General features: G+C 35.4%; 1 pseudogene; it reads left to right on the plus strand.

The window, feature by feature from the left end:
- Window positions 1–5,337: 5,337 nt before the first annotated feature.
- On the plus strand, window positions 5,338–5,878 carry LOC117714655 (60S ribosome subunit biogenesis protein NIP7 homolog; annotated as a pseudogene).
- Window positions 5,879–18,415: the final 12,537 nt, after the last annotated feature.

Here is an 18,415-nt window from a genome sequence, read left to right on the forward strand (position 1 = left end):
CATGCTGTGTTTGTATGAAATATTTCAGATAATTTTTCACTTTTCCCACTCATCTCACTTGAAATATATTTCAAATACTGATTTTTTATATAAACATGTTAGTATTTTTCCTCTCTCTCACAAAGAACCCATCAGTTAAAACACAAAATTTCAGTAAAGACAGTTATCATTTTAAAGCAGTAAGTAAAAATGTGTAAAACACAAGACCCAGTATAATTACTGTTCTTGGCTCAGTTTAGTTTGAAGAGAGGTTTTTAATTGAAATAGTCTCCTGTGGATGAAGATATGAGGTGAATTTTCAGTGTGGAAACCCCTTCCTTTCACAGTTGTTTTTCATCACCTTAGGGAACAGCACCTCAGTAAACTTTCCTGATAACACAGTCTCTGATTTTAAAAGATATCAAAGATAGATAATCTAGGTAATATTAAATTATCCTTTTTTGTATAGGTTCTATTCATTTTTCAAAATGAAGTCTATCTCTATCAAGCCTTCTGAGAATTCATGCTGCCCTTCCTCTTAATTCCCAAATGTCTAAGCAGGTCCCATATTTTCCTACCATACAACCTTTATATTTTTACTAAAATATTAATTTGTTAGCTGTGAGGTACCCATGTAGTTTTTTTTTGTTGTTTGTTTGTTTTCTTTTTGGTAATACTGTTTTCAATTTGCTTTATTGAAATACAGGGAAACATACATTTTAATGAACTGAAAAATGTTTTAGAATAAACATGTACCTTGAACATGAAAATGTGTTTTATTCCTCCAAGCTCTAAGAGATTTGACTGTGCTTGGACTGACAGATTCCCCACATCATCACATCTGTCTTCCATTGCAAGACAGGAGTCTCTTGAGTGTAAAGACTATATTGATTTAAATTACTTGTATTCTAACCCCTGGGAATTATAGAATTAACAACAAACAGTTTGTAATTAGTGACTAAAGACAAACATTTGTGTAACATTTTGGATGTATCCAGCAAATCCAAGAAGTGAAAAGTAAGAGTGAAGTACCTCATTTGGTCACACAAGGTGGCAGACATTTTTCTCCTTAAGAGTACACTGCCTTTAAAATCTGCCTGTTAAAGACAATTATGAAAATACTGTCTCCTGAGGTTTTAACTGTCCAAAGATGACATATCAGCAAAGACAAACCACACCCCAACTCTCCTCAGTGAACACTATGTGGCATTCTTTCAAACATCTATTTAATTCTATCTTAACAGAGCTGAACCAGGATCCATCTGAGATCATGTTAGAAAAATCACATAGTCTAAAAGCTTTTGGGAAATGTTTATTTTACTCTACACACAGAAAATTCACTTTAGAGAGAGATGAGCATGACAGAAAAAGTATGGTAAGAAAACTTGAAAAAGATACAGACCAAGAAGCCTGAGAAATGAATAAATATATATGTATGTATATATACATATATATACATACATATATATATGTATATATACATACATATATATATGTAGGTGCTGTGTAGTGTGTACACATATATGTATACACATACACATGTATGCATACATATACACATATACATACATATATATATGAGTATATATATATATATATATATATATATATATATATATGCTTACTTCAGAGTCAAACAAACAATCAAACAAACTATCTTATACAGGAAAGGGAATACCTGCCAATATTGCGATAGCAATAAAACATGTTCACTCCCCAGCAGCAATATGTCATAGAAGTACATTCCTGTAAAAATATATTTGCCCAGAGTAATTTCTTCTTCTTTCTATAATAATCTATGTCTGCTTTCAGAACTTTATGGATAATTTATCATTTGTGATTTTTATCCTTGAAATATAGGGTATGTAGTTATGCTCACTGAATTTTTTCATCATTGGAAATATTGGAAATATGTTCTTCTCTCATAAAATACTTACCAACCACTGTTTTTTCTACCTCTACTCCTCCCAGATTCCCCCTGCCTACCTTCCCCTCCAGATCCACTGCTCCTCCATTTCCATTCAGAAAGAAGCAGGTCACCAAGAGACAACAACCAAACATGACAAAAACAAGAAACAGCAAGATAAGGCAAACACCATCATGTGGAAACTGGACATGGTAACCCAAAAGAAGGAAAAGAGTCCTAATAGCAGGAAAGACTCAGACACATACCCATTCCCATTATTAGGATTCACATACACTCCTCCCCACACAAGCTAACAACCATCACATACACACAGATCCTGGTGTAGACCTGTGACTCTTTAGTCTCTGTGAACTCATATGAGCCCCTATTCAGAAGGCTGTGATCTCCTGGTGTCCTCTGTCTTTTCTGACTCTCATAATATTTCCTCTCTTCTTCTGTGAAGTGCCCTGAACTCTGAGGGGAGGGACATTATGGAATCCTCCAATTCAGACTCCCTCTTTCTGTATAATGTTCTACATTAAGTCTCCAGCCTATCTAGTCTCACATTTCTGGCCATCTAAGTGTTAAGCATGGGATCCTTCTCATGTAATGGGAGAATGGGTTGGCCTTTCCCATTCCACAAGCTCTATGCCATCACTGTCTCAGCACAGCTTGCATGCAGAACAAATTGTAGGTTGAAGTTTTTGTGGTTCTGTTGGTGTCCAGATTTTTCTGTCAGCAGCCTGCAGAATACCTCTCTGCACCAAAGAGTCTAGATTGTTAGGACTAAATTCTTAAATGAACAAGTATAAATAGTGTTCCTTAATTTGTCCATCATATCTATCATGTATGACCATTAAATCCCAATCTCTGATAGCAGTTATTGTCAGCAATAATTATACACTATAAAGAAAAAAAATGTCAAAATAGTTAATATGTCGAGTGTGAAGACAGAGACCTTCACTCAGAGGATATTGCAGAATGAAGAGTTGGATTTGAGCTATATAGAGAAAGCTTGTCTGAAACACAGAACAAATCAAACTAAACAAAAATGTTAAGATGATTACATCTTGGCACATGTTTAGTTTAACTCTTCATTACTCTTTGGCCTATTGTCTGGTAACATTCCAAGCACACAGAAGAAAAGAAATAGTTCAAACTCTTCAGCCCTATGGGGACGTAGACAACAGTGCCTTTTGTGTTTGTTGTTTGTTTGAGACATTTGTTTGCTATGAAACCATGGAACTAGGAGGCTGGACTTGTTTTTTATAGATTTTTCTGCCTTTACCTTCTAATTGCTGGCATTAAGGGGGGCATTTCCACACCCTGTCATCCATTCTTGAATTTTACTGCCTCCTTTCTACTTCCTTTTCTCCTTCAACTCTTCTACTTTCTACATTGTATTGCCACTTAATCCAGACATATTATTAATTCATGATCCATCTGCTTCAGCCTTCTGACTGTTGGAATAAATGATGTAACCATAATTCTTCTTGTCAACAATGTATGACATATTCTATAGTTTATAATTATAAAAGCTGCCATGTTAACCAATCAGTCACTCAAGAAAGTTGACGACATGCTTTCTTCCCTAACAACATGCAGAACAAGACATTGAGAAAAACATGAACTGTGGTCTGAGAAATGTCTTGCAATGTTCTCATGCATAATATTTTTAAAAGTTTGGGGATTATTTATAGTTTACCTAGTGTGATTAATCCATGATTGATAAGGTATTAATTAAGGCATACAATTTAAGGATTTAAAGTATGTACATACTGTGAAATGCTAACCACTCTCAAGCTAATTATCATATCCATTGTCAAATATCCTAATTACTATTTTACAAAAACAACTTAAGTACTCTTTCTTCAAGGCTCATTTCAATATTAGTCAACCTACTCAGTTACTGAGAGACTGTGATGCCAGTATTTCAAATTAAATAGGAGTGTAGAATGTAAAATCTGATCAACAGTTGAGAACTGTTACCAAGATTCTTGCCTTCTCTTCTTCTACTGCTTTTTAAAATGAGAAAACTTTTCAGCTACTCGTTTTAATGATTACTTGTTATGATTCTTCAGTTATATGAGAATGAGAAGCCTCCACATGTACATTAATAAGCCAAGCCTACAGTGTATAGATGTTATTAGGTAAATAGTACCACTCCACAAATATCTACTTAAGTGTTTGAAAATGCTACAGCTGTAGGAAAAGTGCATAACTGGGCACATAGCACTTTCTAATTCATGAAGGGAGTGGCAAGTTTTTTGGCTTTTTGTTTTTGGAACAATGAAGGGAGGCACATGAGCATGATGCAGAAGTCGAATCTCACACCATAGCTCCTAGACTGGAGGAGTATGCCTACCAAACTGGGCAGAAAGAGTGATACAAATCTTCTAAAGGAAAACAACTCAAAAGACATGACTTCTATTTCAAACAGTCTATTTGCTGGAGCTAGAATAGCCCTATACATTAATTGGGAATGTTCTTATTCCCCATTATTTTTGAGATAATAATTTCTCTCTTATAATTTGGATCTTCAGAATGTTCTTCAAGACCTATGTGTGAAGGTTGGTATCTATGGCCCTAATTTGTAGTGTTAGCATTTTATAGAAATTGAACCTATTGAGAGTTGTGTGGTGTAATATAAAATGTCAACAGTAAGCTCATCAACACCTGGTCTCTATTTGGTGGTGGTATTTGGTAAGGATGTACAATCTTTAGTGGGTGGAAAGATGTTAGAGGAAGTGAATCATAGGGGGCACAGTCTTGGGGCTTTATAGCCTGGCCCTTTATCCACTTCATTCTGAGGTGTAGTTCTGAAAGACTTGAATACAATATCAGCATCAGCATGATCCTACAAGGTACCCAAAGGAATCACATATTTATTACTTATCTTGTACCTTAGTGACATAAATTGGTATAGTTATGCTCTAATTGTATTTTAAGAGAAAAGTTTTGCTGGGCAGCAGTGGCGCACGCCTTTAATCCAAGCACTTGGGAGGCAGAGGCAGGCATATTTCTGAGTTTGAGGCCAGCCTGGTCTACAAAGTGAGTTCCAGGACAGCCAGGGCTATACAGAGAAACCCTGTCTTGAAGGGGGAGGGGCAGATGTTCATGTGTCTCCACCATTCAAAGGTAGTTGATATATCTAGGTTGGGTATTGGGTTACACTTCTGATCGTATGGGCATCTTGTTATTGAGCATTACCAAACTTATAAAGCCTTTGATTAACATTAAAAAAATTGTATAAAAGCAAAAAGGAGAAGGGGGATGGGATAGAGGTTTTTCTAGGGAGGGGAAATGGGGAAAGGGGATGGCATATGAAATGTAAATAAAATATCCAATAATTTTTTTATAAAGATAAAGTCACTAATACAAAAAGGAAGACAACATTGAAGATCAAATGGTGTCTTAGAATAAAGATGGAGGGGAGCCAAGCTAATGGGAAAATGAGGACTTTGACTGAAGAAGAGACCTAGGTAATGTTTGAGAAGATTTCGAGATACTTTGAAGAGAATCTACAACTCCTGGTGGACAGACCTGACACACCTACTGTTTCTGGCTGCACAATGACTGAGTATACTCTGTGGGTGAGATGATCCTGAAGCTGGCTGCCAATGTCTCCGAGATAAGCTAGTATCACTGGGGACATATTTTGGAATGTCTACTAAGACCCACAAATTCTGGCTGCATGTTACTGCTCTGGATTACCTTGCACCCTATGCCAAGTATAAAATATAGATAAGGCCTGGAGCAGGGCAGTCTTTCTTCTATGGAAACCATATGTTGAAATCTGGTCTGGGTTGAATTACTGAGAACACGTCTCAGTACCAGGGAGTAGTGGTTTATTCCATGGTCGACGGTACATTGGGTTTTTGGTTGGCAGCAAAGTCTTCCCAAGACTGCAGAAAAGTGGACCCCATGGCAATTGTGATGTTCCATCAAGCAGACATTTGGAAGTACGTATGCCATGAAGAGACAGTGACTTAGGGTGGTTATCCCAAGAACATTTTGCTGTGTGAGAGGATTTAGCTTTGTTTCCTGTGTGCAGGCCATCATGTTAAATCTGGATGACACTGAGATATCAACACAAGTAGCTCAAAAATAGGTTTTCTGGCCCTCTAAAGGCAAAAGCAGGGTGGGTCACAAGTATAAAGCTGGCTCAAGCTACTTGGCAAGTTCAAGACTAGCCTGGGCTACATAGTGAGACTTGTCTCAAAAAACCCAAACCAGACCTTGTGAGTGTCTGAGTAAATAGTGTTTCTGCTTTGTGTCTGCGTCACCCTTGTTTGAATCAGACTTGTTCTGAGTCATGGTTTCTAAGTTACTTCACTGAGGACAGGAGTAATCTTACTGTTATCTGTGATAACACTGTTTTCCAGTCTCATAATAGCACAGTAGACTTTCTATTGTTAGTTAATATTAAAGGTAGAAATAGCCATATAAGGATAGTCGGCCATGCCTGTGATTTTACATATGGAATTTAATAAATTTTAATGTTTTTACATTTAAAAAAGGAATAAAGATGGAAAGGTAGATTTCATTCCAACCTAACATGACTTTAGGGGACAGATGAGAATTGTAAGAAAAGTCAAATCAGTGTGATAGCAAGAAAATAGACAGTAACTATCCAAGAAGCATCCATTAATGCCTCATCAATAAATGTGAACCAGATGGGAGTAGTATCAGTGAACATTATGATAGGGCAGTGGGCATTACTGGAGCTGAATCTAAATGTGAATAAAGAGTGAAGTAAAAAACAACATGAGCCAACTGTGAGCAGATATCACACCATCTTCCTTACAGAATTGTTTAATTTAAATGATGGACAAGGACAATAATTCAAAGCAGAAATACTGATAAAATTATAATTGAGCATTTTATAGTTATAGACTTTCCCAAATACTTTATTTTTAGACAGTTAGTTTTTCACATGTCCTCTACCTTGTCATATGCACAGCCTACTTCATAGTCCAATATCTTTCCAAAAAGCATAGATACATTATAGTTCATAACTCAAACTTGATGCTTGTATATCACCTGACACTCATAACTTATGTTATAACTGACTCTTCATCTTAGTTTTGGCTGAGTTTTTGATGAATATATCCATTTAAAGTATCAAATTACAGCATTTGATTACAGTACAGTATCAAAATTCAGTACAGTATAAGTTATAGTACAGTGTTAAAATTTCTCTATATTTCAACTTTTTAATCTCCTATCCTCTGGTAACCACTAATATTTCTGAGGATCATAGTAGTTTTGTCTTTTTCAGAATCTTTTGTAATTGGAATCATCCCTATGCAGGCTTTTCATATCAGAATTTTGTTTTTACTTACTTATCTCCAAATGTCAATTTATCACATAATAGCTCATTTTATTTTGGCACTGAGTAAATATTCTACCACCCAGGCATACAATATTTTACTTACCCAAAACACATCTTGATGGATTCCTATATTTTGGCAGTTATGATTGAAGTCACTATATACTCATCCATATGTGGGTTCAGGTTAATGCCAAGGATTATCACTTCTTCATCACATGAATAGACTATATTTTGGCTAAGAAACTCCAAATTATCTTCCAAAATGTCAATATCTGTTTGCATTCCTGCTAGCAAAAATCAGAGTTACTGGTATTTTTACTCCCTTGCTAAATGTAATATCCCAGCATCAGATTTCGGTCATTAAAAAAGATATGTAAGTTTATTTTATTATTTTAGTTCAACACTCTGAACAATGTACACTGTGCTTAATTTCCAAATGTGTATACTCTACATTAAAAAGCACCTTCAAGATTCTGTGCTTTTAATAGAATTATCATGATGTATGTATTTTCCATGTGTGGCTTTGGAAATAATTAAATTATATCTTTAAATAAATACTGAACTAAAGGTTTTGGAGTCTATGACAACCAAAGGGCAGCAGAATATCTGTTAGCTTTGGTGGTTATATATTATGATCCTTACATGCAGCATAGAAGAGAAGAGCAAGCTGTCGTGGAACATGCTTCAGTCACAGGTAACCTTGATAGAAAGCCTACATCCCATAATATAATAAGAACAATTGTGATCCACCTAGAAGATATATAAACTGATAGGCCTGTAGTTACACTAGCTTTAAATTAAAGAGCAAGTGTTCATAGTTATATTCTCAGTCAGCAATTTTCAGAAACTGTTATTATTCTTTGACTTTGAGTGTACGCACCAAAGAATAATTCTTTTTAAGCTTTTTATTTTTTGTGTATAAATGAATGTTTTGCCTACAATTATGCAGGTTGGCTCTAATGTATATGCAGTAACCACAGAATCTAGAAAGGAGTGATGGTTTTCCTGGCACCGGACTTAAGGGTCATGATTGTGTGTGCTGGAAATCAAATCTAGATCCTCTGCAAAACAGCCAGTGCTGTTAACCACTGAGCCATTTCTCTAGCCTCAAATGAATTATTCTTATAAATGAAATACAAAGTTCTGCTTGTTAGAAGTAGATAAAGAGATTACATGCTTAACTCTATGGTATATAAGCATCTAGATGTTGGGACTTGAATATATCCATGCTCAAATAAGAAATTAGCTCTATGTTTCCACACTCTTGATTTAGTTCTCAAAATTTAAATTGTATCAGGCTTTATAAAAGTAATGTTGCACAGATCAGTACTTTACTGATTCTTTCAGAATAGATTTAATCAAGCATGTCTGTCTTTGATTTTTTTTAACAATGAAAGTAAAAAATTCAACAAAAAGAAAAGAAAATAATTCAATTTTCTACTACAACTAAAATTATGAAATTGTACTGTAATTAATAAATATCCTGTAGGGAAGGCATTCTGTGTTGCATCTGTAATCTTTTCTTAAAGAAACAGTGTAATAATTCCATGTTTGTTTATTAAGTTATGAAGCTTCAAACACGCTGAATGAGAAAAATCTCTTTAGTGATTTCAACATTTCTATGGTAATTTGAATAAGAATACACTCATAGAATCATGAGTTTGAATACTTGATCCCCAGTTGAAGGAACTGTTTGGAAGATTAGGAGGTGTAGCCTTGATGGAGGAGATGGGGTGGGATTTGGGGTTTCAGAACACTAATGTCAGACCTCCTAGTTAGTGCTGTCTGTCTGTCTGTCTTTCCTCTTCCTTCTGTATGCCCTTAGAATGAGGATTCTTTCTAAGATCTTAGCTAATAATGAATGATTTCTTTTATAGGTTGTCTCAATCATAATGTTTTATCATGGCAATGTAGAAAACAACTAAGACAATGTTTTAGAACTATGGACACCAATGCTTTAAATTTTAAAATTTTTTGATTGGTAAACATTTTTTTTTTCAGATCTCTATAGTAGTTATTGTAGAAAAAGACCTGGTAATTCAACCATGTAATTTTCTGGTTTTATTAGAAATGGAAACTACAGTAAATCAAGTAATTGTGCTTTCAGAAAGAACTTTAATTAGAACTTTGTAGTTGTTATTTTCACATTCACAAATATCATTTAATCACTGGATTTTTTGAAATTGTAAATTGTCCAAAACTTAGTGGAGTAGAATGGTACCTGTAAGGTTCTTCAGTCTGCTATGATAAGAAAGCTGAAAAGGCTGGAATATTTCAGGTGACTCAACCTGATTGCAGAAAGCAAGTGACTACCTACTACTCAATCTCCCACCATGTTGTCTCTCAACAAAGAATGCTGAATTGGTGATCTTAAGGAGTGGTGGTCCCCAAGGAAATCTACTAATGCAGACATTCAAAAGAAAAGAAGAATCAATCATGTTTCCTACTTTACAATATACTTGTAACTTTCTCTGTGTACATAGAAATTTATCTCAGTGAAGAAGACATTGGCCATAGCTCTTAGTGGGAGAAATGTCAAAGTATTTAAAGACATACTTAATATACAACTTATGATATATCCTAAGTAGCAACTTGAGAATGTAGTATTGTTCAATGTCAATAATATGCCAATTTTATTTTATATCAATGCCTACAAGTTTTTATGTGTATTTTCTACAGTCTTTTTTGTTTATAGTTTCTATGTCTATCTAATTTTGTGTATATTGAGGTTAATATGTATTTTATAAAATATAATTAATAGTGTTTGAAGGAAATCCAAATTACATACAAATATGAGTAAAATATACCTATCACCTGTAATCCAAATACCCAGTGTTTTCTTTTTTCTCTTTTTTCTTATTCTTTAATTTTTTTTTTTTTTTTTTACAGTCCAGACTTTATTCAACTCCTGGCCCACTGTCCGACTGTTTCTTATCTCATACATCCTCCCCCCATCTCCAAAGATGTCTCTAACCCCATCCTACCCCACCAGACCTCCCCACTCCCTGAGGAGACCCTGTCTCTTGATGGTTAGGTGCATCTTCTCTGAATGAGGCCAGACCCAGCAGTCCTCTGCTGTATATGTGATGGGGATCTCATATCAGCTGGTGTATGCTGCCTGGTTAGTGGCTCAGTGTCTGAGAGATCCCAAGGGGCCAGGTTAGTTGAGACTGCTGGTCTTCTTACAGGGTCACCTTCCTCCTCAGCTTCTTCCAGCTTATCCCTAATTCAATCATAGGGGTCACAAGCTTCTGTCCATTGGTTGGGTATCAATATCTGCATCTGACTCTTTGTTCTGCTTGTTGGGACTTTTGGAGGGCAGCCATGATAGGCTCTTGTTTGTAAGCACACCATAGCACCAGTCAGGCCCTGCCCCACTCCATGCCCCACCAGTGAGCTGGATCCCAATTTGGACCTGTCACTACATCACCTTTTTCTCAGGCTCTTCTCCATTTTTGTCCCTGCAGATTTTTGTGTTTGTTTGTTTGTTTTTTGTTTTTTTGGGTTTTTGTTGTTGTTGTTATTGTTGTTGTTGTTTTCAGACAGGAACAATTCTGGATCAGAGTTTTTGACTGTAGGATGGCAACCCATCTCTCCTGTAGATGCCCTGTCTTTCTACTAGAGGTGGACTCTACAAGTTTCCTCTCCCCACTGTAGGGCAATTCACATAAGATCCCTCCCTTTGAGTCCTGAGAGTCTTTCGCCTCCCAGGCCTCTGATACATTTTAGTGAGTTACCCCAACTCCTACATCCCAAGGTTGCCAGTTTCCATTCTTTTGGCTGGCCCTCAGGGCTTCTGTTTTGTCCCTTCCCCCAATACCTGATCATATTTCCCTCTTCCTCTCCCTGTCCCCTTTTTCACCCAAGTCCTGCCCTCTCTCCCCACTCCTGTGATTGTATTTTTCTCCCTCCCAAGTGGGATTAAGAGTGGGATTAAAACATCCTCACTTGGCCCTTCGGTTTGTGGATTGTATCCTGGGAATTCTGTTTTTTTTTTTTTGTTTGTTTGTTTTGTTATTGTTGTTGGGTTTTTTTGTTTGCTAATATTCACTTATTAGCGAGCACATATCATCCATGAACTTTTGGGTCTGAGTTACCTCACCCAGGATGGTATATTCTAGTTCCATCCACCATGATGTTCTTGTTCTTAATAGCTGAGCAGTATTTCATTATGTAAATAAACCACATTTTCTGTACCCATTCTTCTGTTGTGGGACATCTGGTCTGCTTAGTGTCAAAATAAAGTGTATACTGATTATGAATTTTAGATATTATATTGCTTCTAAATCTCTTGTGTTGTTTATAGTCTATATAATATTCAGGATGAAACTCAGACTTAATATCTTTAAGGACCAATTTTTTTTCAGTGTGACAATCTGGGTATGATGCTGTTACAGATAAAGATAGTGAGAAATGTAATCAAATTAATCATTTTGTCATTGTAATGGTAATAAAATCGACTGTCCAAGTTCAAATCCAACATTCTTAGTCTGTAACTATTTCACTAAGATTTCAAAATATATTTTCAAAGAAACAATTCTTTCTTTTGTTTTATAACTTACTTGACAATTATCTTTGTTGTGGTTTGAATTATAATGGCTCAAAAGGATTATATATTTGAATGTTTGGTCCCTAGTGGTATTCTGCTGAGAAAGATTAGGAGATATGTCCTTTTTGGAGGAAGGAGCAGATATTAGTTCTCAGCCACAGCTTCAATGCCATGACACCTGACATGCTTCCTGCTACAATTTTTAGGGACTAAATCTCTGGAATTGGCTGTACCAAACTAAACACTGTTTTAATAAGAATCTTTTTCAGGTAATTTTTCAGAAGTAATAGAAGGATAACTAAGGCAATCTTTATTTAAAGTGTTGGATATTGTTATAAATTATTTTTTCCATCTTTTGTGTGTGTGTGTGTGTGTAGGGGGTACTGTTGAAATTCAAACCAAGGGCCAATATGTATCAAAATTAATTTATTCCAAGTTTATCTCTATATGGCTGTTTTTAAAAATAAAAACCAGTAAATTTTGTCTCGGGTAGCCTAGGAGACCCAAGATACTGCAGAGTTGTGACTTTGGATAAATTATTTCCACTGTTTAAATATCTGTCTTCTTATATGTAACAGAATATGTTATTTTCCATATTGTTACAGAATATTGACATTCAGTTATGAGTTGGTACTTTGGATTCCCACTGCTGGTAGATATACTCAATATTTTGAAACAACAAGATATAAATTATGAAAGATTTTAACCCAAATATTCTTGCAATATAATGCATCAGTTTAGCTACTATGAGACATTCTTCTTATTTGTTTAATATGCATTTTGTTCATGTATCTTTTCAACAAACAAATATAGACTATTACCCATCTTTGAGATAGTGACACAATCAAACTTTTATGTTTATTATTTACATTAATTTGCTGGATGTATTTATTAATAAGTAATAAATGGATCGAACTCTTCAGCATTCCTTCCTTCTCTATTTTCTTTTGGTGCAAGTGTTTTTCTAAATTTCTATATTGCCAAAGGATTCTGCTATAGACCCACACAGTTACTGCTATGTTGCTGTCCTCCTGTGACAGAAAAGTTTCAGATTCTTTGCGTTAACTTTCCTCTGTGGTCTATCTAGTTAATAGTTTCTACTGTCCTAGAGACCTTTTCTCTGCCATAGGTATTCTAGATGTCTGTTCTATATACCATGCTATACTGGTTTCTTTGTTTCTTTCGTATAATATAGCATGACAGCTATCTCAAGAAGAAATGCTACATCCTCAAAGAAATCCAAATTGAAATTCATAGAGACTTGAAAAGTGGTGAGACTTTATGAAACAAGTTTGGGAAGTGATAACAAAGAAAAATTGCACTGGAAAGCACCCAGACAGTCTTTTCCTAATAACTGCTTTCAAACCTTCCTTGGTGAAAGATAAGGAAAAAAAGAAACAGAAGAAAGAAATGTCACAACTATAGTCTCAAAAAAACAAGTAAAATTAAGCAAACGTTAGTTCTCACACTGCTGTATGTCACAAGTATCTCCTTGCCTTCTTTTCTGCTCCCATTACCTAACTTTTGTATGTCTTTGTTTGCAGTCTTCCACCTCTCTTTCTCAGACTTCATGAATCCATCTGTGCCTTAGTTTCTCATTTTGTATCGTGTACGTTTCATTTCCTTCTCTATGGAACTCACAGTAATTTCTTATGTCAAAATATTTATCTCATCTTTCAAACAAACATTATTCTTTAGGCATTTGGAATCATTGTTGAGGAGATTACTCACGTTTCTTTGCTTCAGATGTGTATATCTGTCTGGTAATATTTTCTAAGAATTTCAGTTTTTAAAAAAACCAAGAATTGATATATGTTAGTTGTCATCTAAAGGCTCCCACTACATCCTGGTGATTTTGTTTTTCAAAATATGTGTGCTTCTTATTTATTCAGGTCTACATTTTTCAGCAAAAGTATCACTTGCTTATTTTGTATTTATTTACTTATTTCTACAGTAATAATTATGTACTTGAAAATAAAGAGCAGAAATGATAATGAGGATAAGAACCATGGTTTCCATAGAGAATTCTGCCCATTCTGTCCTGATTCATAGCCAACAACTATCATTATACACTTATGATATTTGCTACTCATTTTCCAGTACCAAAGCTTTAGCAAGTACTTGGACAGACACTACCAAACATTGCTTCTCAAATAAGTGGACAATGCTTCTGTTACATTTGATTCTAATCCTTTCTGTTGATCATGATTTCTAACCACTTCAAGGTTCAAAACAAGTCTTTGACTGGCATTCTTGAACTACATATAAGTTGTATATAATTGCTAACAGTGTTCTGTTTCACAGTATGATGTTTGTATTGCTTGAATGCTGCTAAAGTCTATATCACCAGTTGTCTTGCATAATGTTGGCCAAAAGGCTACTTACCAAAGGCATCCACTTGCCTATCTCTGGAAAAATGTGTTTCCTGGAAAGGGAATATGACAATTAAATGTATAGCAAGATATGATTTTGAAGATCAATTAAAACACATTTACCACTAAATTCTAAAGAACCCATGTTTCTTAGCTCTTGACTTAAAGTTTTAAAGCTTAACAATAGTTTAATGAAAGAGAAAGAGCCTGGAAGATGGTAAGGCATTACAATGTCAGCTCATGCACAGACACAGAATGCAGTTTTGAAGGAAGGAGACTACATGGGAACATTTCTCCCTAAACTCTCTACTTTATAATGGTTTTGTACCTGGTGTGTCTATAAAAGATTTCCAGTTATTTCTAGGAGTACAATTTTGTGATAGTAATTAAAGCATTTCTTTTCATTCAGGACCAACAGCTGACATATGGATTCTAGAGATCTGAGCCTTCTGTTCAAAAAAAGCAAGTACAAAGTACTTTGAAGCTTTTTCTTTCTTTTTTTTTTTTTGTATTTTCTCTTTTATCTTGTCATAGTTACTCATCATTGAATGTCTTTCGAAGTACAAAAAGTTGATTTATATTGTAAGCATGGGTCTTATTTTTCCTTATGCTTTACAATAGTATTTGAAAATTTAAATTTGATTCATATGTAGAGTCATAAAGGAATCCTTAATCCTTTATAATTTATAGATGCACATAGAGATTTGGCTCTTAATACAAGAATAAAATAGAAACACAAAACCATCTTCAGAATTCTGACTTTACTTGACAGGTACACATTCTCTTAACAGTATTTGAGGCTTAGTAATGTGTAAGGAAGGAACAAGAGAAAATTAATCTCAGTGTTATCATTTTTGCACAAGTACTTGGCAAATAAAGTAATGTGGAAAAACATGATTTTTTTTTTTACTGTGCATCTTTCTTACAGTGTCATTACCTTTCCATCTTTAAAGTACATTTTATGTGGGATAGAAAGATGACTAACAAGGTACTTGCTTCTTTTTTAGAGGACCAGTGTTTAGTTCTGAATATCCTTTGTCAAGTAGCTTGCAACCACTTGTTATTTCATCTCTGCCTCTAAGTCAATGCATTTTTCTGGTCTACACACACACACACACACATACACACACACAGACACAGAGAGATAGACACACACACATACCCCTTTAAAAACTGAACAGAAAGAGCATGTTCTATTTCAAAATAAAGTCTGATCTTTTAGGATGTATTGTACCCTCAGTTAGCAAGTCGTAATGTAATATACTTACCTTAGTTTATTTCTGGATCCCTTTAAATGCTATCTGGGCTACTTCTATTTGCTTATTGTGGAACATCAATGGTTCTATACATGAATATGTTCTCCAATCAGGTCTCAGACACAAAATGCAAGTTGAGAGGAGATTACTGACAATTTTAAGATGACAACCACAGGGCATTAAACCAAGAGAAGCTATATTTATAAAGTCTCATGTATGTGACTAACTAATCAGGAGCCAAGCAAACACAACAACAGTAGGCACCATGTGGAACAAGTGGATGTTGTGCGGGGCAATTCCGTGAGTCCTGAACCTTATGCAAAAAACAAAACAAAACAAAACAACAACAACAACAAAAAACCAAAACCCAAAAAACAAAAACAAACAAACAAACAAACAAACAAAAACCAAGAGGCAAGTATGGAATGCTAGAGCAAGAGTAAAGAAAAGTATTCCCAAGGGAAGATCATACCAACTGGTTCTAAAACACCCATCAATTGTCAGCAGTGATAATACACATATAAATGCATCATGCAGACTGAACAGGTTGTGCTTATATGAGTTGTTCTCACCAATATATTTAAAAATAATTATTGAAAACTGAGGCCATGTATTTGTTTTTTAACTTTAATTAATCATTCCATTTATTTACATCTCAAATGATATCCCACTTCCCTGTGAGCCCCTCTACCAACCCACCCCCATCCCATGATATCCCACTTCTGGTTACCCCTCCGTTACCCCCTTTCCTATATCTGCCCTCCCCGCTGCCTTTTGCCTGTATGAGAGTGCTTTCCTACCCACTCACATTCTTCTGCCCCACCATTCCAGCATTCCCCTAATCTGGGGTATCAAACCTCCCAGAGAACAAGAGCCTTCCTTCTCCATTGCTGTCCGGCAAGGCCATTCTCTGCTACGTATGTATCTGGAGCCAAAGATCCCTTTCAGAATACTCTGTGGTTGGTGGTCTAGTCTTTGGAAGAACTGGGTGGTCAGGCAAGCCTATGTTTTTCTTCCAATGCAGTTGCAATTCCCCTCTGCTCCTCCAGTCCTTCTGCCAGCTCCTCCACCAGGTTCCCTGAGTTCAGTCAGCCTAATGGTTGGCTCCAAGCATCTACCTTTGCATTGGTCAGTTGCTGAGGCCATGTGTTTGAAAGCAAGAAGCACTGTATGGAAGGTTTAAAGGGAAGAAAAGGAAGGGACAACAATGCAGTTATATTATAATCTTGTAAAATAAAAGATATAGATTTAAAAACAGTATAGCCTTTTTGAATATAACTATTCATTTTGCATACCCATAAACTTTCCTGTGTCTGCATTTATCTTGCATTGAATGGGGATATTATAATGCAAAAATAGACAGGAACAAAGAGTATAAAAGCAACCGAACTCTACATGTAGGTCTTGTATCAAGATATATTTATTTTAATAATATGGACATATCAGTCTACTCTGATACATAATTTCATATTCAACCAAATTTTACTCAGATAAAAATTTGCTTTATCACAGAAAGGGATAAATTAAGATCAAGAAGTGCTCAGAAAACACGTGCTGCACATGCAGATGTTGTCTAATTGAAAGGATTACAGACATCATTTCCAAAAGGCATCAGGCGGTTTCTAAATCACAAACTTAAATTCTGATGGTGTGTGTGTGCAATCCCCCCTTTTTATTACATTAGTATTTAGTTAAAAATAATAATCATGCATGATGAATTTAAACTCATTAAGTTGCTTCCTACCTAGACAAGGATGATGTTCCAACTCAGGAGATTCACCTATCACTTAAGCAGAGAAAATGAGAAAATGTTAGAGCTATGCTTGTCTAGACAGATTGCACCTGCTTATTTTGGGGCACCATTCAGCCATATTTTTGAAGATGGATAGTCATCTACAAGTAGATTTGTACCTTTCACAGATCATTAGCTTGCATTCTTTCTGACTGTCAAGCAGGGCAAAGATTTATGATTCAGAATTGCCTGCTTCACTGCTTCCCACTGAGAGTTATATATTTATTTCTACCTTGTGACTTTGACCATTGACTTTAATTCAGAAAAATGTACATGGCCATGTTTATTTAGGGATTTATGTGTGGACAGTCTTTAGGGATGCAATGTTGAAATACTAAGTTCAAATGCCATAGAACATGACCAGTCAAATAAAATTCAGAGATTCTGTTCTTCAGGAGTATAGTGATACAGTTTGGAGATTTTATTTTGCCAGTGAAATAAAAACTAGTGAAATGCAGGTATCTAGATGGAAAATTGGTTAGTTCTTAAATTTCAAACATTCAGACAATTTCTTCATATGTCACTCCAAGGAAAGCAAGTTTCCTTATCTTACTGAAAATGACAAACTCTTTGGAATAACTCTACTTCTTCAAATTTTAAAGTAAAGCCCAAGATAGGGGAAATTTTTATCATATTTTCTACATAAAATATTTATTAAGTGCAGTAAAATTCCTTAGTGTTTTCTACATCAGTTGAGTAGTCAGAGGGAATTGGACCTGTTTATTTCTAAACACATTTCTTAGCCCTGATGTAACTGGTCATTATACTACTGCACTTTCATGACCTCAGAGGAAATACCTGCAACATGTCTGTAACAAGTCTATTCTTGGCAGTGAGAGTTTGAAAATACTGTTGAACACAGAGAACTAAAGGAGAAGTTTGGGCATATTCAAACTACTATTCAAGATTGTAGAGTGAAAAATTATAAAGGCCATTTTATGAAATATGTGTAGATTTTTTGCCTTACAGAACGCGGAACTGAAAATAAGATTTCAGGCCTTCACATTCCAGGTGAAGGACACTTGCTAGATTACATTCCCCAAGCCTCGCCCAAGGCTGGGAGGCATTCCTGACTACAGAAAAAGATGCTGCCACCTAGGTGGGGCTATAGCCAGAAGATAGTAATCTGAAATGGCAGGATAGGACACAATAGCATGGTAAAAACCACATATTTGAGAAGAATCAGTGTGCAGAACGATTTCCACATGACTCTAGATCATTTGGGC

This window comes from Arvicanthis niloticus, chromosome 9 (assembly GCF_011762505.2).
Source record: "Arvicanthis niloticus isolate mArvNil1 chromosome 9, mArvNil1.pat.X, whole genome shotgun sequence".
In the NCBI taxonomy this organism is placed as follows: domain Eukaryota; kingdom Metazoa; phylum Chordata; class Mammalia; order Rodentia; family Muridae; genus Arvicanthis; species Arvicanthis niloticus.